Genomic DNA, 22,992 nt, shown 5'->3' with positions numbered 1-22,992 from the left:
TACCCCACACATCCCTTGGGTAGGGCCTCAGGCTAGAGGCTGTGGTCCAGGCTGACCAGAACCTTGGCTCAGCACCACGGTCCCCTCCCACACTTACCCGTACTTACCTTTTAACCACTGCAGATAACAATAACCAAGGGATTTCACATTTTCCCTTTTTGTTGTTTCTTTGCATTTCCTTATACTCTAGTGAGCCAACTGCTTAGGAGTTGGATCTATCATTTCTAAATTCCATTGGTAACTTTTACCTTAAAAAATTGATTGTATTGGTTCTACTTGCAAGTGTATTTGAAAAAAAACAAAAAGACAAAAAATTTGATTGCAGCACAGCCACCACCAAGAATGAAACTTTCCTCAGCTCCTACCCTTTTACTCTTCCCAAACCACATGTTCCAGTGAGTCAGGGTTGGTCTAGAAAGCCCCAGTTCTGACACCAACTGTAAGGAGTTCAGCAAATGATGGAGTTGAAGGAAGCAGTCCCCACCAGACTGCCCTCTCTTCAGGCACCAGCCGACACTGATGTTTCCAGGATCACCCTCCCTTCAGACCAATTGGTGATATAGTCAGAGGTCCCCATAACCACCCTAAAGGTACAATAATTCACTTGAATGACTCAGAGAAAAGTATAGCGCTCAGGAAAGTGGTATACTTATTACAATTTTATTATAGTGAAAGCATACAGATCCAAGCCAGCCAAGGGGAGAGACACAGAGAGCAGAGTCCAGGAAGGGTCCAAACGTGGAGTTTCTGGTTGTCCCAGATGGCGTGACCTCCTCCCAGACATGAGGAATGATAATACACAAAGAAGATAAACAACCAAGGAAGTTTATTTGAGCCTTTGGTATCCAGAGTTTTTACTGGAGGTCATTGGTGATTGGGGCACAGATATTCCCCAGCACAAGGTGGCAGCACAATAGCTAAAGATGGCACCAGTGGTGGCCCAGGAATACTCACAGGGAATGCTGGTAGAGGGAATGCTGTGGCTGGGAATGCTGATGCAGGCATGGGAAAAATTTGAGGGAATGATGACTACAAAGATAGAGGAATTGGACTGCTGAGTTGCACTGCCCTGCAGGGGGATGAGAGAGTCTGAGCTGTGAGTAGGAGGTTGGCGGCTAAGTGGAAGGCAGACGGCCTGTGGCAGCTCACAAAGTGGCACCTGTCTCCTGAAGGGGAAGGGCAGGCAGAGCTGAGTGGCAGGCCGAAGACCTGATTGTGAATTTTCTGTTGAACATAATAAAAAATGTCCAGCTGGATGCAGTGAAAAGCAGGGAAGGGCATGCCAGCCCAAGGGAAGAGCATGTGCAAAGCTTCTGAAGTGGAGAAGCCTGATCTGCCTGGAAGGACTGGATGAGGGATGAGGGTGGAGGGGGTGGGGTGAGGCAGGGTCAGCAAGCCACCACAAGCCTCCACCAGGGCTCTGAGCAGATCCCCAGAACATTGGGAGCAGCTGAAGCACAGGCAGTGGTGACAGCCTTGGATCTGCGTTTCCCCACACCGCTGTGGCTGTAGTCTGGAGAACGGATGACAAGGGAGGCCATGCTGGAGCTGATCCCTCTGGGGATATTGGGACGCTGTGGTGTGGGGTCCTGGGATGCCAGTCTTATCACTTGGGCTGCATCTCATGTCTGGGACCCTCTTTTATCTCAGGGACAAGATGGTGACTCACCCATCTCAGACTGGACGAGCCTGGTGGACCCATCTCAGCTACAGCAGCGACATTCACACCCATGTTCATGATTTCTGGCCCCCCACATTTGTTCTGCTCTCATGGCCCTGAGGAGGGGTGTGTGGAATGGAGCACAGGCCCCCAGGCCCCAGACATACTCACATGTGTTAGTCCCACACGGTCAGGGCAGCACCCAGTTTACCTGCTGGCCTCCCCTGCCAGGGCCTTCCTGCTGCCTGTGGGGCCCACACCTGGGTCAGCCTGCCTGTCCTCTCTGGGCATGGCCAGCCTGGGACCAGCTAGAGATGGGCACACCATGATGGGTGGGTCTGTGCGACTGCCCCACCATCGGGGCATGCAGAGGGCATGTGGGGAGTGCCTGGGGCCCCTGGCCTTCCTGTTGGGCTGGTTTTGGAGAGCTAGGGGGTGAGGGCTGGCACTCACCCACACCACTGTCCCTGGGGGCTGTGTCAATATCCCCATCCCTGCCCCCCAGGCCTCCATCCTAACACCTTCATTGTGTATCTCTGTGCTGAAAATTGGTTTAGAAAATGGGTACTGTGGTGTGGTGGGCATGTATTTTTTAAAATAAAGTTTTAGATTAGTTTTTGATTTCTAGAAAAGGTGCAAAGATAATTCTGAGTAGTCCCCCACCCAATTCCCTCTACTGTTAACACCTTACATTACTATATGTGCACAGTGAGGTGTCAATCAATATTGATATGTTCTTAACTAAAGTCCATCCTTTATTTAGCTTTCCTTTGCTTTTATTTAATGTCCTTTTTTTGGTCCCAGGACCTCCTCTGGGATACACATTATGGTTTCTTAGACTAGCTCTGGGATTTTGCTTTTGTTTTGAGATGGGGGCCTCTCTCTGTTGCCCAGGCTGGTCTTGAACTCCTGGTCTCAAGCAGTCTTCTCACTTTAGCCTCCCAAAGTGCTGGGACTACAGATACTTGCCGCCGTGCATGTACCTTGGTTTTGACGATTTTGACAGTTGAGGCGGACTGGCCAGGTACATTGTAGGATGCCCGCTACTGGGCTTTGTCTGACGCTTTTCTCATGATTAGACTGGGATTGTGGGTCTGGGGAGGAAGATCACAGAGGTAAAGTGCCCTGATCAGCCCATCCAATGGGGAGGGCAGCTGCTGTCAACATGGCACATCCCCTGTGACGCTGGCGTTGCCCACCTGGCTGAGGTCGTGCTGGTTGGGTCCCTCCACCGTGGATTTCTCTTCCTCCTCACCTGCTGCAGTGCGCTCCTTGGTGCACATATTTGCAGTTGCTCCGCAGCGTGGTGTTACAGATGCCACTGGCTCCCTGATTGTGTAGTCAGCAGTGTTAAGTGTTCCTTGCTGTTGCCACATGTCTTGTCTGTTGCTGGCGCCTGCTCCGGAGTCCTCTGAGGGGCACCCCACACTTCCCCTGGGATCATGTATCCAGGCTGCTCCCAGGTACCCACCCCGCAAACTGCTGCAGAGAAGGGGGCCCCTTTGTGGACTTCCCTGGACACGCAACCAAGGAGCGAGCTGCTGATCATGGGTGTCTGTGCTACAGTCTTGACCCCATTTTATCAGGCTGCCCTCCAGAAAACCTGTGCCTCCCTGTCCATCAGCCCACTTCCTGATATGTGCCAAGTGGAGGGGCGTGCCGCGCTTGCCTGCCAGCCGTGCTGCACACGTGTGCTAAGGGTTCTGCTTTCTCTGAGTCACTGAGCTACACCCAAAACCAGCATCCCATCCTGTGGGCTGTAGGCTCAAGTGGGTCATTGCTTGGCTTGGGCACAATATTTAGAAAAGTTTTGAGCCAACATGTCAACACTGAGGAATTTCACGTGCACTTTTAGGTTTTGGGCTTCTCTGGAAACCCCAAGCTGCTTCTTTCTTATGGTTCCCAAGGTAAATCTGTTCTTCTCAGGGTTTTTCTTTCTTTCTTTTTTTAAAATTTATTATTATTATTATACTTTAAGTTCTAGGGTACATGTGCATAACGTGCAGGTTTGTTACATATGTATACTTGTGCCATGTTGGTGTGCTGCACCCATCAACTCGTCAGCACCCATCAACTCGTCATTTACATCAGGTATAAGCGTTTTTCATTTGGAAGACCCTGTGGCCCCACAGGACCTTATGGCTTCTGCAAAATAGACTGGGACCATTGCAAAGCCCTTTCTCCAGGCAGAGCTTTTCCCGCGAAGGGCCGGGCAGCCTGGCTGGAGGCAGTGAGCACCCATCGCAGGAGGTGTGAGAGCGGCCCCAGCAGATCCTGGGTGTGGGATGGGACCACTGACATTCCCCTGGTTTAGTTTCCACGACTTTATGAGACAGGCATTCTCCTTGCCTGCTGCTCGGCAAGCTGGTGGGACAGAAGCGCCTGGTCCAGCTTTGTGGATGAGTTCTGACGCAGCTGCGGGGCAACAGTGCCCCCTCGTGGCTGCAGCCCCAGCCTGGCCGCTCTGCCTGCAACTAATGGAGGGGTGGATTTGGACAAGTGGCATGGGGGAAAGGTGTTTCTGACTGCAGGGAGGGCTGCAAGGCTTTCCCACGGCCAGTGTGGCTGGAGGGAAGGGTGTGGTGGGAGCAGAGGCCAGAGGTCTGTGGGGACCAAGTGGGGAGAGGATAGGATGCTGAGTGAGGGGTGGTCCTTGAGGGAATTTGGGCAGAGTGGCCACCCCTCCCTTGAACAGCAGGTCTGTCCATGACCCCAAGGTCTCCCTGGGGTCTGCTCCTCTGACCCCTTCCTAAGATCAAGGGATTCCCACCCACAGGAATCTTCCTGCAAACAGATTTGTGGGCTGGGCTGGCCTGGCCTGCTCTGCCATGGATGGAACCATTGTTGATAGCTAGGGGCTTTAATGATGGAACTGTGGGCAAAATGCACCCCCCAAGAGAATGGAGGTGACCCAGTTCCACCAGCATCTACCGGCAGCCCTTGCCGTGTTCCAGGCCCTGTGCTGGCAGGCTCTGCGTTGCTCAGATCCTGTTCCCACTACAACCTGGAGGGAGGGCTCCCAGCCCCAGCTACAGAGGTGGATACTGAGGTTCAGAGAGAGTGTATAACGTGCTTAGGGCCACACAGGGATTCAACTCTGCGAGGGAAACCTCATTGCTCAGGAGAATGAGAAGAAAAGCCACAGACTGGGAGAAAATATTTGCAAAGGACATAGCTGATAAATGACTATTATCCAGAATCTACAAATAACTCTTAACACTCCACAATAGGAAAACAACCCAATTAAAAAGCAGGCAGAAGATCTAAACAGACACCTCGTTCAAGAAGATACACAGATGGCAAATAAGCATGTGAAAGATGCTCCACATCATATGTCATTAAGGAACTGCAAATTAAACCAACCGTGAGATACTGCCACACACCTACTGGAGTGGCTCATATGCAAAGCACCAACATGCCAAATGCTGGCGAGGATGTGGAGCAACAGGAACTCACATTCATTGCTGGTGGGAATGCAAAATGGCACAGCCACTTTGGAAAACATTTTGGCTGTTTTTTTTTTAAGACGGGGTCTTTCTCCGTCACCCAGGCTGGAGTGCAGTGAAGTAATCATGGCTCACTGCAGCCTCAACCTACCAGGCTCAGGTGATTCTCTCACCTCAGCCTCTCAAGTAGCTCAGACTACAGGCATGCACCACCACCCCCAACTAATTTTTGTATTTTTTTTGTAGAGGCAAGGTTTTGCCATGTGGCCCAGCCAATCTGAAGCCAATCTGAAAAGGCTGCACACTCTATGATTCCAACTATACGACAGTCTGGAAAAGGCAAAACTATGGGAACAGTAAAAAGATCTGTGGTTGCCAGGGGTTAGGGGGAAGGGAGCACAGGGGATTACAGGTGGAGCATAGATAATTTTTAGGGCGGTGACACTATTCTACGTGATACAATAATGGTGGATAAGGGTCGTTGTACATTTGTCCAAACACATGGAATGTACAGCTCCAAGAATGAGCCCTCACTTAAACCATGGGCTGTGGGTGACGCTGATGTGGCAGTGCAGGTCCCTCATGCACTCCTCTGCTGGGGATGTTGATAGAGGGGAGGTTGTGCACGTGTAGGGGCAGGGGGTGTATGGGAACTCTCTGTACTTTCTGCTCCATTTTCCTGTGAACCTAAAACTGTTCTAAAAAATTAAGTCTACTTAAAAAAACAAAACGGAACAGCCCACTGTGTGGCCCTCCCCATACTCCCAAAGCTCACATTCTAGTGGGGAGTCAGACACAGAAACAGACACAACCATGCTGACAGTCACTGCAATGATGAGGTAGCCACAGGGGGCTGTGGAAACTCAAGAGGGGCCACTATAGTGGCATCACGGAAGGCTTCCTGGAGGAGGTGTTGCCTCCAGTGGGTTTTGACGTGCAGCAGGAATTACCCAGCTGGAGATCAGGGAAGGCACTGCAGGCAGCATGCTCAAAGGCACCAAAGAGTGAGGTGTTGGGGGAGCAGCGTAAGTTCATAGTGCAGCGAGGGGGTGCTCCGTGCACAGATAAGTTGCGGGCTGCGGGCAACAGGACCCTGGGTGCCCCTAGAGCCTCGCGGAGCGGGTTGCAGAGGAGTCTCTGGGCCACGGCGTGTGTGCAGCGACACCTGGCGGTGGCATGCGGAACTGCGGACGGCTGCGCAGGAGCCGACAGCTGAGACGCGGTGGGGACCGGTGCGGGCCGGTGCGGGCCGGTGTGGGCCAGTCCGGGCCGCGGCGAGGCAGGTGGCCGGGTCCGAGGGCCGCGTCCCACAGCAGCTTCCAGGACCTGGAGAGAAATCAGGAGGTGCGTGAACGTGGATGGGCAGAAATAACGTCTTTTATACTCTAATTGGAACATAGCATGTCCTTTAATTATGAACGCAATGAGCTACAGTAGCACTACTCATTTCAGAAATGGCGCAATCTCACTTTCCTGCCTTAGTACTTTGAAATTACAGCGGGTATTAGACGCGCTGCTAGACCGTGTCATTCACTGGGTTAAGAAGGGAGCCCACATAGTGCCATGTCACAGACCCCTTTTAGTATTTTGATAACTATAATTTAAATCAAATTGGCATTTAAGAGCCTACAGGCTTGCCCAGACTGCCAAAGGCGTCTCTGGCACACACACACGCACACACACTAACATGCACACAAGCAGACACACATGCACGCAGACATGCACATGAACACGTGCACACACACACTTGCATGTACACACACGTGTGCACACACACATATGCATGGTTGGGAACCTCTCTGGAGAGGAAAGGCAACACCAGTGTGTCCGCTATGTAGTGGTTGATTAGTTTATTGTAGACATGGACATGAGTAAGAAAGGGGCACTGCTAATTAGGCCAGGGCAGTGGATATGAGGTGGGACTGCCCCTAGCACACTGGGACCAGGGCTACCTCGAGGCCTACAGGACACCAGGAGCTGTGTGTGAGTTTGCATCTCTGTAGGCACGTAGCTGTGAGTATGGGGGAACCCGGTGGACTGCATCTGAGGTGGGGAGGTGGTGTCTGTCACTGTCCTGGGTGTGTGTGTGTGTGTATGTGTAGGGCATTCTGATCTCCAGTGCCTGGGTTCTAGCAGATGCCTGACCTACAGCCCTGTGTTCAGCCTGGTCATTCCAGCCCTCAGAGAGACCTTGTCCAGCCATTTCCTGGAGTAGCAAATGGTCCAGAACCAGTCTGTCTTGCCTCCTCTGAGGAAGACAGGTGGGCTACATGTGTAGCCTTCTTACCTCACTAAACTCATCCTCCCTTCCGTGATCATCCCCATTTTACAGACACAGAAACTGAGGCCCAGAGGAGCTGAATATTTGGCCCAGGCCACACAGGGAGTCCAGCCATGGGTGATGAGGGGCTGAGGATGGGGGTGGGACAGGAAACCTGACCTTTCTGAGCCTTGCTGTCCTTATCTGCTGTGTCAGGAGGTGACAGGAAGATGTCTGGGGCTGAGCTAGCAGAGAGGACACTAAGCTTTTGGCCTCTCCCCTGTGTAAACCCCACCATGACTCCCCATTGCCATGGCATAAAGTCCCAGGTCCATGGCCGGACATTCTGGTCCGTGCCCTGCTTCAGATTCATTGCCCATCACTCCCTGTCCACTCCCTGCACTCCAGTCACCCTGGCCACCAGCCCTTCCTAGCACCCTCCAAGACCCTTCTCATCTCCATGCCTCTGCCCATTCTGTACCTTTTGCTTAGAGTGCCTGGTAAACTCCTACGCATCCTGCAATGCTCAGCTCTGAGCACCCCACACAGAACTGGCCTCTCCCTGCTGTGTGCCCCCGCTGCCCTCACACATCCCTGCAGGTAGCCCTTCTGAGGACTGATGCAGCTAAACATGATCCGAGTCCCCAGCACCTAGCACCAGGTGTGCATAAAGCAGGCGCTAACAAATGCGTCTTGAATGAATAAGCAAATGTGTGTGTGCACACTCCACCTGCCCCCCGTCCTCATGAACTGCTTGAGAGAAGGGCTGGGTCCTTTCCAGCTGCTCAGGTAGCAATCAGAGTTTGTCCAATGTCCAGGCTGGAGCCAGAGTTGAAGGCAGGAGCAGGCTGGGGGTGGTGGCGGCTGCATTTGGGGTTAGGAGGCCTAGGCTGGGCCTGTGAGCTGGACACCCCACCCCAGCACCTGAGGTAGCTGCTACCCAGGTCCCTCTCTGCATGATCCTGGATGGGGCTTGGCTGTGGCTTCCACTCAGGCCCCTGGATATCCCCTCTGCAGCTTGGTCCTCTGTGACTCACTCTTTCTTGGCCCTAAAGGTCAGTGCAGGGCCAGGCCTTGTCCTCTTCTCCATTTATCAGGTCGGAAGCTCAAGGCCGACCTGGCTGGGGCCAAGGTTTATGTGCTTGTCCTCCCCACCCAGCACCGCTGACCCTGTGAAACATGCCAGGAAGGGTGGGGACAGGAAGGTGACAGTAGGACTTCTGTGTCTGCCCTGGGGCACTGTCAGCTGGGTCAGGATTTATGCCCTGATGTTCCCACCCCCAGACCTGGTCACCAGGCCCACGCCCTCGGTCTGGTGCTTAGCCATCCCTGCAGGGGGCCCAGCAAAGCCTGAGGGCTGGGAGCTGGCTGGGGTGTGGGGTGGGCCGGGGTTGGGGGTTGGCAGAAGGCCACTGCAGATTAGGTCCCAAGTGAACACTGCTAGCGTTTTTGTCCAGCTGAGAGACATCGGCTGGCTGGGACATCTTGCCTCCTGGGGCCTGTTTCTGCAACTGTAAATGGCATTGCCTTAGTAGCCACCCTTTGGGGCTCTAGGATAGCACATGTCCACAGGACCTCAGCTAATGTGCCCGCCTGCAGTGTCCCCCATTTTCTTTTGGGGAGCTCCCCTTTCCAGGCCTGGGGCTTGAAAGAGCGCCTCCTTAGCGGGGGCCCTAAACGCTGGCTGGGGCTCCAGGGGCAGGAGGTAAGGGGAGAGGTGGTTTTAGTGGGTTTGCTGGCAGCGATCTGAGTCCAGGGGTTGTAGCGGAAAGAACTGGGGGTGGGAGGAGGTGCAAGGCCAGTTGGATCAGCGGATACACAGGAGATGGTGTCTTTGGTCACCCAGTTGCTCAGTTAGAAACCTGGACAGCCTGGCCCCTGCCCCTCCCCACACCTCCTAGCCAGTGGTGAGTCTTGCACAGCCCTCTGTCCACCCACTTCAGCACTCGCCCCTTCCCACCTCTTCCCCTGCCTCTGCTGCCCCGGCCTGCTTCCACTACCTGCATCTCTCACCCACATCACTGCAGTCGCTTCCTCAGTGGCCTCTGCCTCCTCTCCTCTCCACCCCCTCACCCTCCATTGTCACCACCTTGCTCCTCACAGCTGGCTGAGCCATTATGACTAATGACTGTTCTCAGCTCCCAGCCCCATGGTTTCCATCACACCAGGATACAGTCACATTCCTTGCTGCGGCCTGTGAGACCCTCGGAGTCCTGGTACTGCCGCCCCCTGAACCTCCTCTCCTTCCCTTTTCTCTGCCACGTCCACAGCTCGGTGAGCCCATTCCCACCTTGGGGCCTTTGCACTTGGCGGTTCCTCTGCCTGGCACATGTTGGCTCCAGTGTTCATAAATCTCCTTCCCTCCCGTCTCTCAGGTCTCTCCTCAGACGTCACCTCATCAGTGGCCTGTCCTGACTGCCATATCTACAATACCCTCCCCAACGCCTGGCATCTGCCTCCTCCCTCTTGTATGAGTGTCTTCAAGGCACTTTCACTTGTGGATATTGCTTTATATATTTAGTCGGAGGAGTATAATCTGGGGGCCCCTGGGAGACAGACTCTGGCATGATGGCTGTTGTGATGGGGGAAACCGGGGCATCTCCTGGGGACTGACAGCAAGTTGCTGCCCTTCTGGGCCTCAATTTCCCCTTCTGTGCCATAAGGCCCAGGCCGTCTCTCTGCCCGCCCACGTGTCCCGGGAATGCTGAGCCTTTGCTTTGTCCTGGAAGTGGGGTTGCCATGGAAACAGAGGCAGGCGGCTCCAGCAGAGGCAGCATCCACCTCCCTTTGTTAGACCCAGGGCCTGCTTTCTGGGGGTCCCCTTCTGCGGAGGAGTGTGTGCTTCTTGAGGGGCCAGTAGCCTCTACTTGGTCCTACTCTGGCCGTCCTGCCCCCAGCCCCCAGCTTGCAGTTTGCTTCACTAGATTGTAAGGAGGATGATGAAAGGGCAGAGTGTTCCAAGCTAGGGGTGGAAAGTCAGGGGCATCAGGACCCAGGGCACCGGGAGCAGGAGCGTGTCCTCATCTCATGTGGCTTTAGGCAGTTCCCCCATCATCCTCTGCGCCCCTAGCCCTGACACTCCCTCTGCACACAGCTCTACTTTGATCAAACCAGTGCCTGGGCCACCTCCCTGCTCCCATGCCCTCTGGGGTAGGATGTGGGCTTGGCGGGGAGTGACACACGGCAGCTCCAGGCGTGGCTACAGCTGGAGACATCCCGTCTGCCTCAGGCCCCTTAGGGCCGGGCGATACAGGAAAGGGGACCTGCTCGTGAGCACAGCTGGGCGATGGGATGCCAAACCCCTGCCCAGGTATCCCCAGGACAGCGCTGCAGCAGGAGTGCCCCTGATCCCGGGCGGTCGCTCTCCAGCCCGCTAGGCTCTTGGACGGGCTCAACCCGCCGCCCTGGCCCGGGGTTGGGGCTGGGACGCCAGGCCCCTGTGGTGACGGTTCCCTCCAGCAGGTGGCAAGGCTCAGCCGGCCAAGGAGCCGGTTCCTCCCGCTGGCTGCCGCCCGGCCGCCGCCTTCCGCCCTTGCCCGCCCGCGGCCGTCCCCAAGCCGCTCCCGGCCGGGCCTTGAGCGCCTTTTCCTCTTCCCGGCGCCCCGGCCGCCCGGCGCGTCCCGCTGGGCAGGAAGGGCCCGCCCGCGCCCAAGGCCAGGGCCGCCGCCAGAGGTCGCCCGCCGCCAGGGGCTGCTGCGGCGCCGGGGACGCGCGGGGCCTGAAGGTCTCCCAGGCGCACCCAAGACCCATCCGCGCCGGCCGCCTGCCCTGTGCCCCTGGGGCGCGTAATGGTCTCCTCGACGCTCCGCCCTGGCTTTGCCCATTAGTGCCGTTAGTGCCATTAGTGCCTGTGTGAGCGGGACCTGGGTTGGAGGGACCTGCCAAGCCAACCCTGGGGGACCCCTCCTCCAGGGAGCCGCCTCCCCCTCGCACTTTCGAGGGGAGCGGCTGCCCAGAGATAGCCGGAGACTACAGGGCGCCTTGGGCCACCTCTCTGGAAGGCACAGACAGGTGCCATCCCTCTCTGGGCCTGAAGGCTTTCCCAGAGAGCAGGAGGAGGAAGTCCCGGGAACATTCCATTAAGGAGATGACACTCTCTTAGGTGTCTATAATATCGCTTCTTTGGAATCTCAGCGCCAGAATTCAGGACCCCTGCCCTCAGAGTTTTGGTACAGTGTAGCCATGAGGCACCCGATGGCTTGAGTTCATATCCCAGCTCTGCCATTTTCCAGGCAAGTCCCCTAACTTCTCTGTGCCTAGGTTTCCCACCTGTGAGATGAGGCTAGTGACGGTACCAGTCCTATCCGGTTGTGGCAAGGACTAGATACTCGGTGCAGTTAAGCTCTAGCACAGCACCTGAAGTGGTGATTACCATCACTCGCTACAGTGGATTAGACTCACAGGGTCAGGAACCCAGAGACTTACATTGGACACAGAGATTCAGGGTCTCGAGAAAGAGAGCAGAATCTACCCTGCAGAGAGTATTTGGTCCAAAATTTTCTCTTCCTGGGAAGAAAAGGAAAATGAGAGGCCCCAGTACATTGAGTCATAGCGGTGAACTCTGTGCCAGGCCAAGACGGAGGCCTTGGAGATGCAAACCAGCTAGGTGGCAGGGGCCAGTTGCAAAACACTTTGAGCCCTAGGCTCCCCATCTGTAAAACGGGCACTGCTGCCTCTCATGCGGGGCATGCCAGGGATGGGGTGAAGCACACAGGTGCTTAGTAAATGTGGAGTCTTCTCTACTTTGTCACACAGCAAGGGTGGCTTTCATGGGGAAACTGGGCCAGCTGTCTCCTTCCTCTCAGAAGAGAGTGATGACAATAGCTGTCAGGCCATCCTCGAAGGGTGCTGGGCAGGTGGAGGGCAGCCCTCGGTGCCCCCGGCTGTCCCCTTGAGCCACCCATCCCTCTTCCCTGCTGTGGCTTGCACACCCTGAGCAGCAAGTGGCAGGTGAACAGTAGTTGGAGAGGGGGCAGGCAGGCACACCAGGTGGGGGTGTTTGTGAAGGCTCAGATTCAGAGCAGGGACAGGTTCGACATCAGTGAGATGGGGGCTTTGTGACCATCTTCAGTAGCCTCGCACTGTACCTACATGGAACTGAAGCAGAGGAGAGGCTAAGGGACTTGCCCAAAGCCACATGGCCAGACAGAGGTGTGTAGGACGAAGTGGGCCAAGCCCGTATGTCTCTTGTATGAGCAATGTCCAGGCCTGATTCATTTCTATAGACCCCTCTGTATCAACATGGAGCAGGATGAAGATATATTTGTTGAGTGGATGACTGTGTCTGTCAGGCCACATTACCAAAGGTCTATACTTGCAATGAAGGAGGGGACATCCAGTTTTGCTTTGTTCTCTGGGCTCTCTGGCTCCTGTGCTCAGCTCCGGACACATCAGTGGACCCTGAGATGAACAGCAACCCCTGGAGACAGCATTCTATTAGGAGATGGGGTGGCTCCGCTGGGAGGGGATTCCCACTGCTGTGCCTAATTCTCTGCAGGGTTGTCCTGGGGCAGGAGGGTTAGGAGGAGCTGGTACATCTGTGGGCAGGACTGAGACCTTGGGAAGACAGGTCCCAAGCTTATGAAGAAGTCTCCCAATTTTACTCATAGCTGCCATATGGGGGTGAACAAGTTGGGATATTTAGTGGAAATGGTCATGCAGTTATTTTTCCAAAAGTCTTTATTGAGCACCTACTGTGTGCCAGACACTGGAGCTGATATTATTTTGCTGGAGAATTTGACGGTCAACAAATAAACAAATCGATAGTACGATGTTAGATGGAGACAAGTAGGAAGATGAACAACAAAGCAGGACTGGGGTCAGAGGACACCAGCGAGGGGCCTTGATTAGACAGCGGGGCTGCCATTGGGCGGGAAATAGGATGATGTGAAAAGCGAAGGGAAGAGTGCGCCAGGCAGAGGGACCTGCAGGAGCGAAGGCTGGGAAGTGGGAATGTGCTGACAAGAGGTGTGGCTGGAGCGGAGTGAGCGAGACCCTCGGGCAGGACTGTGCCCTGCACCCCAGTGCCCCCTTGCCCTCTGCCCAGTGCAGTCACCCCTTCCTTACTCAAGCCCACTCCACAGCCCCAAAGCTCCACGGCGCCAAAGCTCCACAGCCCCAGAGCTGTGCGGCTCCGGGAAGCCGCGTCAACCCCAACGACCACACGGAGGCAGCAGAGAACACGGCTGGGACGAGGGCAGCGCGTGAGGACTGAATCTGAGCACCCTGGGGACTCCCAGGTAGCCGGGGCTGGAGACAGGACACCTCCCTCGCTGCTTCTTTGTACCCAGCCTCACATCTCTCTTCGAAAGTTCCTCCCTCCTAAGCAGCATCAACAGTGCCTGCTGAAATGACAGCTCCACTGCACTGCTCTGGAAGGCTCATCTCTTCGCGCCTCCATGCCTGCATCTGTGAAGTGGAAGCAGTCAGAGTTTCATCTCTAGGGGGTACATCGCAAGCGCTCAGGAATGTTGTCTGCTTGCAACCGTGTGTGCCTCACACAACTACCTGTGTGACTTTGGGCAACTCCCTGAGTCTCAGTTTCCACACTTGTAAAGTGATGGTAGGACTATGGTGTGGGGCTCTTCTGTATGCCAGGTACACATGCATAATGCATGCACAGATCGTGGCACTTAGTCAAGGCCCAGTGACAATAACTAGTAATCATGACAATTGCATTGATGACCTGGGGGCTTAGAGTCGGGCGAGACCTGCTGTTTGGAGGAGAACATTGAAGCTTGGGAAGAAGAGGTGTTTGCCCACCATGTACTCACCAGGAATGAGAGGCTGAGGGACCCCTTCAAGACTCTTGTCCATTTGACAGATGGGGATGCTGAGGTCTGGAGAGGGTGGGCAGCCTGGCCAAGGCCACCCTGTGGTGGGCATGGGACTAGAATTCCAGATGCCTGCTTCCCTTCACGGCTCATCCAACCATGTCTTGGGGCCCTCCCTTCTAAGGCAGGTGGTTTCTCGGGCTGCAGCTCCGGATGTTCCTTTTTCCTCTCCAGCTTCCCCCCGCCCACACCCGTGCCAGACTGTGCAATCTTGGAAAGCTGCATTCTTGGAAATCTGGTCCCTTCTAGTCTTTGAATCTTCGAACTTCCTATTGGAGTTGCGGCCCCTGGTTTCCGATGGTGCCTGGGAGGCAGCCTCCTGATTTTGATGTTTTACGGAGAGAATGAGGTGCTTCCAGTGCATGGGCAGCCCAGGGTGGGTGGGTGGCGGTGGCAGTGTGGATGGCAGTTGGATGCAGAGAGGAGGAAGGGGTCTTGGGGGCCACATGTGAGTCCCCTTCCATGGGAGTTTTCTCCAGGGTGCACTTTCCCCCTTGGCTTGGAGAAGAAACAGTTTCCCATGTTTTCCTTTCTCTCTGTGTGCTTGGGAGACACCCACAGCCCTCTTGGAATAATTCCTCTGAAACCTCCAATACCTCCAGCGTCTCCTGGGGTATTTTTCTTGTGGTTAAGGTGGTATTTACAGTGAAAACAGCTATTGAAATGAATCGCAAAAATAATGTCAGTGTTTCCACTTTTGACAAAAATGGGAAGGCAGGTGGTTTCATGTCTGCGATAAGCGCATTGCTCCTGCAATAATTACTATTTGAGATAATTATGAAAAAGAATTTAAATACTTAAGGCATGCACAGGGGCCAGGACAACTTTCTTTCGCCTTATTCATAATTTCTGCTGCAAGTTGGAGTCTTGTCCTGACTGGGACGTGGGGCGGGTGTGGGATGCTGAGGAGCAGCGGGCCAGTGTCAGACCCAGCACTGAGACCTGCTCCAGGTTTGAGGAGCATGGTTGGGCCCAGAATGAGTGCAGATCTTGGAGTGGGACACATCTGGGTGGAAGATGAATGCTTTAGCAAGGCCATCCTAGGCAACTTTCTCTGCACCTCAGTTTCCTTATCTGTAAAATAGGGTGAATATTTGGGCCTACCTTAGAGCATTGTATGGAGATTGAAGCAGACAGTAGATGAAAAGCACTCAGTGCTCTACATGGTCTACAGCTGGGGCTCAACACACACTGGGTCCCTTCCTGTGACATGGGAGACCTGGGCGAGCTTCTGCTGCTCTGTTATCCACTGATATCCAGAGTTTGGGAAGGCCCCAGTGAGTCTGTATTTTCTTCCCTCCTCTCTCCTGCTTGAACTTCTTCCCAAGAGCAGAATTCAGAGAGTGGCAGGGTGGCAAATGCCATGAGATTGGAGAGAAGCAGCCTCAGGGAGTCCTGGTCTCTGCCCCTGTGTGAGCCCAGAGGGTAGGCTGGAGCTATGGACTGGGGGCCAGTTTCAGCTCTGTGTGTGGCCTGGGTTTCCCAGTTGGAACTCAGCAGGACTGGGCTGGACTGGCAGGGAGGAACCGTTCTCCCTGTCACCTGAGATGTCCAAGCAGCACCTGGGTGACCATCTGCCAGTGATGCTGTAAAAGGGGCAGGTCTTGGGCTGTCGGACCCCTGAAGACCTCTAGTCCTGAGACTTAAGGGTGAGTCAGAACCCAGGAATCCTAAGGGCTCACAAGAAGTCAAGGCAGGTGCTGTTAGTTCTGCCCTGGCTCTGCCCTGACTCATTGCATGGGTCAATGCCTGACTCAGGCCTCACTTGCCCCATCTAGGCAATAGGAGGGCTGGACTGTAAATGAAAAACTCAAAGAACAATGGCTTCAAGAAAAGAGAAATTTCTATCTCATTCATATTTAAGCCTCAAGGTAGGTGGTACAGATCTGGCATGGGGAACAGCTTCCTTCTAGCTCCTGGCTCCACCTAACCAAGGAGGAAATCTGGTCCTTGTGGTCCAAGATGGCTGCCGGAGTTCCAGCCATCACATCTAAGTTCTAAGTAGGAGGGAAGAAGAAAAAAGGACAGACTGTGGGTATCAGATGTCTTTTAGGAAATGCTCCTGGAACCTGATGTGGGACACTTTTACTTATATCCTATGATAAGAGCTTCATCTCACAGCCACCCTTAGATGCCAGAAAGGCTGAAAGTGAGGGCTTTATTCTGGGAGCCCAGCTGAAATTCAGGGAAAGAAGGGGAGGATTGTCCTGGGGTCTACCAGCTGACTCTGCCACAGGACAATCTTGTCGGGTCCTTCTGCTTTGAGTCTTGGAGATTCTGAGGCTTTGGAAAGGTACAGTTGTCCATGACCCAGGCTTCAAGAACGGAATGTGGGCTAAATTGAAATAAATGAGTTTTCAAAATCATAAGATTCTGGAATTTCCAAACACAGTGTGTGTGTGTGTGTGTGTGTGTGCATGGCAGGTGTGCATGCATGTGTGTATGTGGCGTGTGTGTGTGGCGTGTGTGCTGAGGAGCACAGGTAGCAGATGTGGGGCTGTCGCAGGGCGGGGGCTGCTGGTGCCCCGCGGTGGGCAGCCTCTCTGGGCTCACAGGCTGCTCCCTCAGCTCCTGGAATCTGCTCCTGCCGGCCTGTTCGTACACGTGCCTGTGTGCACTAGAGCCCCGGGGCCGGGGTGGCGGGAGGGGGGCGCCCAGGAATGCCTGCTCTTTTTAAGGCAGAGTTGTCTGTGCAGACTCCAGAAGTCTGGCTCCACTGACGGGTGACTAGGGGGTGAAGGGCGCCCCAGAGCAAGTTCCAGGCACCAAGGTGGGTGCGGAGGGGGTTATCAGGGTCAGAGCTGTGCTTCCATCTGATGGCCTCTGGTTCTGAGTCAAGTATGAATTTTGCACCTACTCTGTGTAGGTTCTGGCCTTTATGAGGTTGGGCCATTTTAATGCCTGTTCTGGGGGCAGGTGGAGGCCATGATCTGATTGGGCAACACTGTCACAGGCCCTGGCCAAAGGAAAAGTCCCTGCCCTCCAGGAGTCAATTAATACAATCAATTAACAAATAGGCAAATAAATGGCCTGCACTAAGCTCTAGGGAACAAACCCCAGCAGGAAGTGGGGTAGGAGAGATGGCAGGGGTTGGAGTGATGGCGAAGCGATGGTCAATGACAGACTCACTGGAAAGGTGACTCTTGGGCAAACATTTCCAAGAGGAGGAGTGAGCCAAGCAGGCGTCTGAGACAGGGCCTCCAGGCGGCAGGCACAGCCCAGGCAGAGGCCCCCAGGCAGGCATGGGCCTGGTGCACATGAATACAGTGCAAGGCCAGGGAGTAGCAGACTGGGTGCAGGGGGATCAGAGGGGCCACACGGCCAGATGGTGTGCAGCGCCTTGAAGCCACAGTATGGAGTTTGGCTGGGTAAGGACTTTGGGCGAGGACCCTGCCAGGAGGTTCTGAACAGTGGAGGGTGGTGGTCTGACCTAGGTTTACATGGCGTGCTCCTGGCTTCTGTGGGGAGAATGTAGATGAGATAGAGGGTGATGACTCAGTCTCCCCACAGGCTGTCTTCTCCCCCCCAAGTGCCACAGAGCTCCAGGTTTCCCGGCTCTCTCCGGAATCCTACTGTTCTGGCCCCCTCTGCCCCTTCTCCACAGCCATTGTTTTGGTTCAGGGCTCATCTTCTCTCGCTGGCGATTCTCTTGCTTCCGCCTCCTCTGGTTTTTAGCTTCCTCATGATAGCAAAGTTGCTGCCTTGGTTCCAGGCCTCTCTGGCAGGATTTCCCGCAGAGCCTGCAGTTTCTGGCCTTTGCACCGATTGGACCATTTTTATGCCTGTTCTGGGGGCAGGAGGAGGCCATGCACTGATTGGCTTGGTTCTGGTTCATCTGGACCAATCGTGGAGGCGAGGGGGCGGGATGCCATAGACTGGCTTTGGGTAACCTGGCTAGCCCTTTCCTAGCCGCAGGTGTGCGTGCCCTCAGCGTAGTGGGAGAGGGAGTGCCCCTCGTGCCCACGGCTATGCCCACACTAGGAATGCGGTCTTCCCGGGGTTAGCTTAGTGTCCCGTGGGAGGCGTTCCCAGGGCTCCCTCATGCCCCACCTGCTCCTGCCCCATGCCCTCTTCAGGCTGGATTATTTTTCTATGGGGCTTGTAGCAAATTCCCACAAACGGGGCAGGTGAAAACAACATACGCTTATTCTTTTGACGGTTCTGAGGGCCAGACATTCAAAATGGCTTTTATGGGACAAAATCGAGGTGTCGCCTGGGCCTCGTGCCTTCTGAGAAGCCCTTTCTGGCCCTTTCCAGCTTCTCGAAGCCACCTGCTCTCCTGGGTTCGGGGCCCCTCCCTCCATCCTCAGAGCCGGCAGCGAGGCCCCCCCATCTTTTCCACTCGGACCTCCTGCCTCCCCCCACCTTTTTTTTTGGAGGTAGGTTCTCACTCTGTCGCCCAGGCTGGAGTACAGTGGCAGATCTTGGCTCACTGCAACCTCTGCCTCCTGGGTTCAAGCGATTCTCTTTGCCTCAGCCTCTGGAGTAGCTGTAAAGTGGGTCCATTAGTCCGAGGCATGTGCCACCACACCTGGCTAATTTTTTTGTATTTTTAGTAGCAATGGGGTTTCATTATGTTGCCGAGGCTGGTCTTGAACTCCTGAGCTCAGGCAATCCGCTGGCCTCAGCCTTGCAAAGTGCTGCTTCCCTCTTATGGGGACATTGTGATCACATTGGGCCCACCTGGGCAGCCTGGTGTAATCTCCCCATCTCAGCATCCTTGATTGAACCACATCTGCAAGGTCTCTTTTGCTCTGCAAAAGATTCCTGAGATTAGGATGTGGCCTTTCTTTTTGGCAGGGCATGGGGGAGATGCAACATTTTCCTACCACAGTGGCCCAATCCTACTCGATGCTGGCATGGGGACTGTCTAACGCTGACTCCTCTGGGCCGCAGGCTGCCCCAATGGCTCAGGGTGGGTAGCTGAGTCCAGGCAAGCCCTGTGCCTGTCCCATCCACTGTCTCAGCTGCTGAGAGGTGTGTGGTGTGGGACATGCCCTGAGTGAAATGCATGAGACTCGAGGTGGGAATAGTTTCCTTTTGCTCCCACCTCTGAACCAGAGCATGTTCCCAGCTCTCCCTTCTCGCCCTTCCCATCTAAGCCTTCCCACCCACTTTCTGGGCTGAGGAGAGAAAAGGAAAGTGTCAGTGAAGACACCAGGAATTGCCCCAAACCCACAGCCACGGCTACAAATCCAAGGCTGCACACCAGGATGTCCTCAGCCTGAGTGCCAGCCTGCGGAGGGCAGGAGTGGACCACTTGGGGACCCCATCACACCAGGAAGCCTGAGAAAGCCCAGGGTGAGCCTGGCCCTGTGGAGTTCTGGAGAGCCTGAACGGCATTTGCACAGTCACCCAGCGGGGTTGGGACTGATGGCCCCGCTTTACAGCGCAGGGAACTGAGGCTCCAGGTTTAGGGCCAAAATCCCCTCCCTCATCCCCGAGTTTCCTGCTCCCTCACCACAGGCGCCCTTCCATCCACCAGGGCCCTCTCTGGAGGGGCCGCCTTCAGCTCAGGGAGGTTTTGTCTGAGGCTCAGTGTTTTAAGTGATTCAATGAGGAGATTTTACATAGAAATCTGGATTTGTTATTTTTTTCGAAAAACAATACAAAAACACCATCAGGAACAGTCGAGCTGCCTCTCTCATCTCCCTTCTGTTACCTGCGTTGACTCTACAGCCTCAGCTGGTGCGGGGCCTCACCTCTCTTAGCCCCTCCTGGGACACTCTGTCCTAATGCTCTGAAGCTGTTGGGGCCTGGGAAGCAGGGACACACTTCCAAACCCTCGAGAAGCCACAACGTCCTGGTCAAAGCTGATACAAGGATATCAATCCCCAGGGCGGGGTGATGGGGACAGGCCCTCTTGCTGGATGGACACATGGCAGATTCCCGCTAATGCACAGGGACCAAGCGAGTGGGTGGCTACAGAGGAGGAACCATCCTGTCACACAGCCTCCTCCAGATTGCAGGCCTTGAAGATTCCCAGTCCCCACAGGCCTGGAGTGTAGACACCCAGCCCCATCTCTGACTAGCTCTCTGACCTTCAGCGCTCCCTTGACCTTTCTGAACCATAGTTTCCCCACCTGTGAACAGGTGTGTGGGTTGGGTGACATGTTCTGTAAGAGCTCTCCAGCCCAGGTGCTGAGACACAGCCCTGAGCCGCATTTTGAAGTCATAAAGTGCTGCGTTCAAAGCCTGTTTCCATGTTACCCTCCCCAAACCTCCACTTTCCCATCTGTAAAAAGGAGTCATTGGTTCCCCTGCTTCCCTCACATGGTTGCTGTTAACTGTGATAACAATTAACTTGAACTTGCCTTTATTAAGCAAGCCTTGAACTTGCTTTATTAAGCATCCAGACTAAGGAGAGGAGGGACTTAGTGTGTATGAAGTCCCTGCTGTTTGCCAGGCTCTGTGTTTGACAGTGGAACCTCATGGCCATCCAGTAAGTTGGATTCATCCCTCCCTTAGTCACACAGGGAAACCCAGGCTCAAGGAGGCCATGTGAGCTGCCCCCGTGGGGTGGCAATTGCGGGGAGATGTCTGGATTTGAGCAGAGCCTCCTTCCTCCCACCTACAGTGAGCTCAGCACAGGCGAGCCGCTGGGGAGGGAAAGAGTTTGCGCTGCCTGAGGATTTCAGTGCTGGCTTCCAGCCTGCTGTGATGGGCGTGGGAGGGAGGTCGAGGTGCTAGGCCGGGCTGCCCAGGGTGGGGGCAGGAAGACAAGGGGGCCTTAGGTGCTGCCAAGAGGTATTGATTCCAGGCACCAGGCTCTGGGCTGGGTCCCAGCCAAGAGATGAGGTCATGAAGGACGGGGACGGTGACTCCGGGGGCTGCGGCGTCCCCGCCGATGACGTGATTGCCAGACGTGAGGAATCTCTGCCTGGAAGATGCAGGCTCTCTCCTTCCTTCTCCTTGACAGTCCCCTTACTCCAGCCTGTTGTGTCTGGGGAAGGGAGGCTTATAGGCCTTGCCTTGCTGCTCTTGGGCTGTGTGACCTTGGACAAGTCACCACCCCTCTCTGGGCTTCCTTGGAACTCCAGGGCTCTGACAGCACCTCTAATGGAGACCTTTGATCAGTTCCCACCCAAGCCTCTCAGTCTCTTGGGAGGTTCAGACAGGGAGACTGGACTGTCTGGAAAGTGGGTCATCAGCAGCTCCCTGCAATCACTCACAACTGCCTCAGCTTCCCCACCAAGTCGTTAGGAATAGAAGGCAGTTATCCTCCTGGCTCCCTCTGGACTTCCCCCAATATGGAGGCTGGAGTGTGCAGTGGGGAGTCAGGTCTCCAGGCTCTGCCACTTCTAGGCTGGGTAGCCTCAGGCAAATTGTTTAACCTCTCTGTGCCTAGTTTCCCATCATGGTGAGGGCATGTGTAGAGCTGTCCTACACAGGGCCCGGCACATGGTTGGAACTGAGAAATGGTGAGTGGGTGGGTAGAGTAAGTTGTGCTCTCATCAAATCATAGGCTTCCAGATTCTGGTTGAGTTTGGGCCCCAGCTTTGGCGATGCTTAACTGTGAAACCTTGGGTAGGCTGCCACCCTTCCCCGAGCCTCAGTTTCCCCATCTGTCAGATGTCAGTAGTATCTCCCAGATTGGAAGTTGTGTGGGGTAAGCTTGGACACAGGGCTTGGCACATGAGGGCATGAAAGGATAGGTACTGCATCACCAGAGGACTGCAGATGGCAGACTGACCCATCCCAGTGACCAGAGTCATGAGGCCACCATTCTGGGACCCCTCTTGGCTATAGGACCACAAAGCCATGCATCTCTTTAAACTTTCCCTGTGAACTTAACTCGGGAACTGAAGTGGCTTTTAGGTGAAAAAATATTCAGATAAACAAAAGGAGGACAAGAATACTTGCCTGCAAGCGCCTCTCACAGAGATGGTCATTAGCATTGCTAATCTCTTTTCTCATGCCCATACATACATATGTATATTTAGAAAGAAGGGACCATGCTGTTTTTCATTTTAACAGTATATAGTGCTCATGAATTTGTGCTGTTAAACATTTCTCTATAACACCATTTCACATGGCCGCATAGTATCCGGCGCCTTGGCAGGGTGTAATATGTGCAGCCAAACCCTCCATCAACACTGCAGTGTTTCCTAGGTTTTCCCTGCTGTGGTGAACATGCCCCTGATCACCCTTGCCACTAAATCTTTGTCTACATCTAATGCTGCTTCCTGAGAATCAGTGTCTTGAAGCAAAATTGCCTGTTCAGAGTGAGCATTTTTGATGTTTGATTCGTGATACCAGTTCCTACTCCCAGAGCTGTGTGTGAGTTTTTATGCAAAATGTTCTAGGATTAAAAGTGATCCATGCTACATTTGTTTCCTCCTTCAAACAGAATTCCCCATGCTTTGGAAGAGCTGATACCCTTTGGGGAGGTAGGCTTTCTTCCTGGGATCCTTAACGCCAGCCTCATCTCCACTCGCCCTCTGAACTGGAGTTCACTCTGGGTTGCATCATGCCGGCCAGCTCATTGCTCCTGAAGTATGCCAAACACGTTCCTGCCTCAGGGCCTTGGCACCTGCCATTTCCTCCACCTGGAATCTCTTCCCGCAGATAGCCACCATCTATCTTTTTCTCCACAACTTAAACTGTATCTCCAAAGAGGTTTCCTGGCTATCCATGCTGGCTTAAATGTGCCTGCCCCGCTTCTATCCGTTCAGTATCCCGTCTGTCTTCATCACGGCAGGATCACTTTGGGAATGTGTCTTTTTACATATTTGTTTGCTTGTTTAAGGTCCAGATCTCTCAGGGGTGCAGTGTGGCACCATGTAAAGGTAG

The 22,992-nt window shown here is 54.4% G+C and overlaps 1 pseudogene; it reads right to left on the bottom strand.

The window, feature by feature from the left end:
- Window positions 1–2,348: 2,348 nt before the first annotated feature.
- Window positions 2,349–9,715, bottom strand: LOC101002535 (annotated as a pseudogene).
- Between the last annotated feature and the right edge of the window lie 13,277 nt (window positions 9,716–22,992).

This window comes from Papio anubis, chromosome 2 (genome assembly GCF_008728515.1).
Source record: "Papio anubis isolate 15944 chromosome 2, Panubis1.0, whole genome shotgun sequence".
NCBI lineage: Eukaryota > Metazoa > Chordata > Mammalia > Primates > Cercopithecidae > Papio > Papio anubis.
This window is presented reverse-complemented; position numbering and strand designations above follow the sequence as displayed.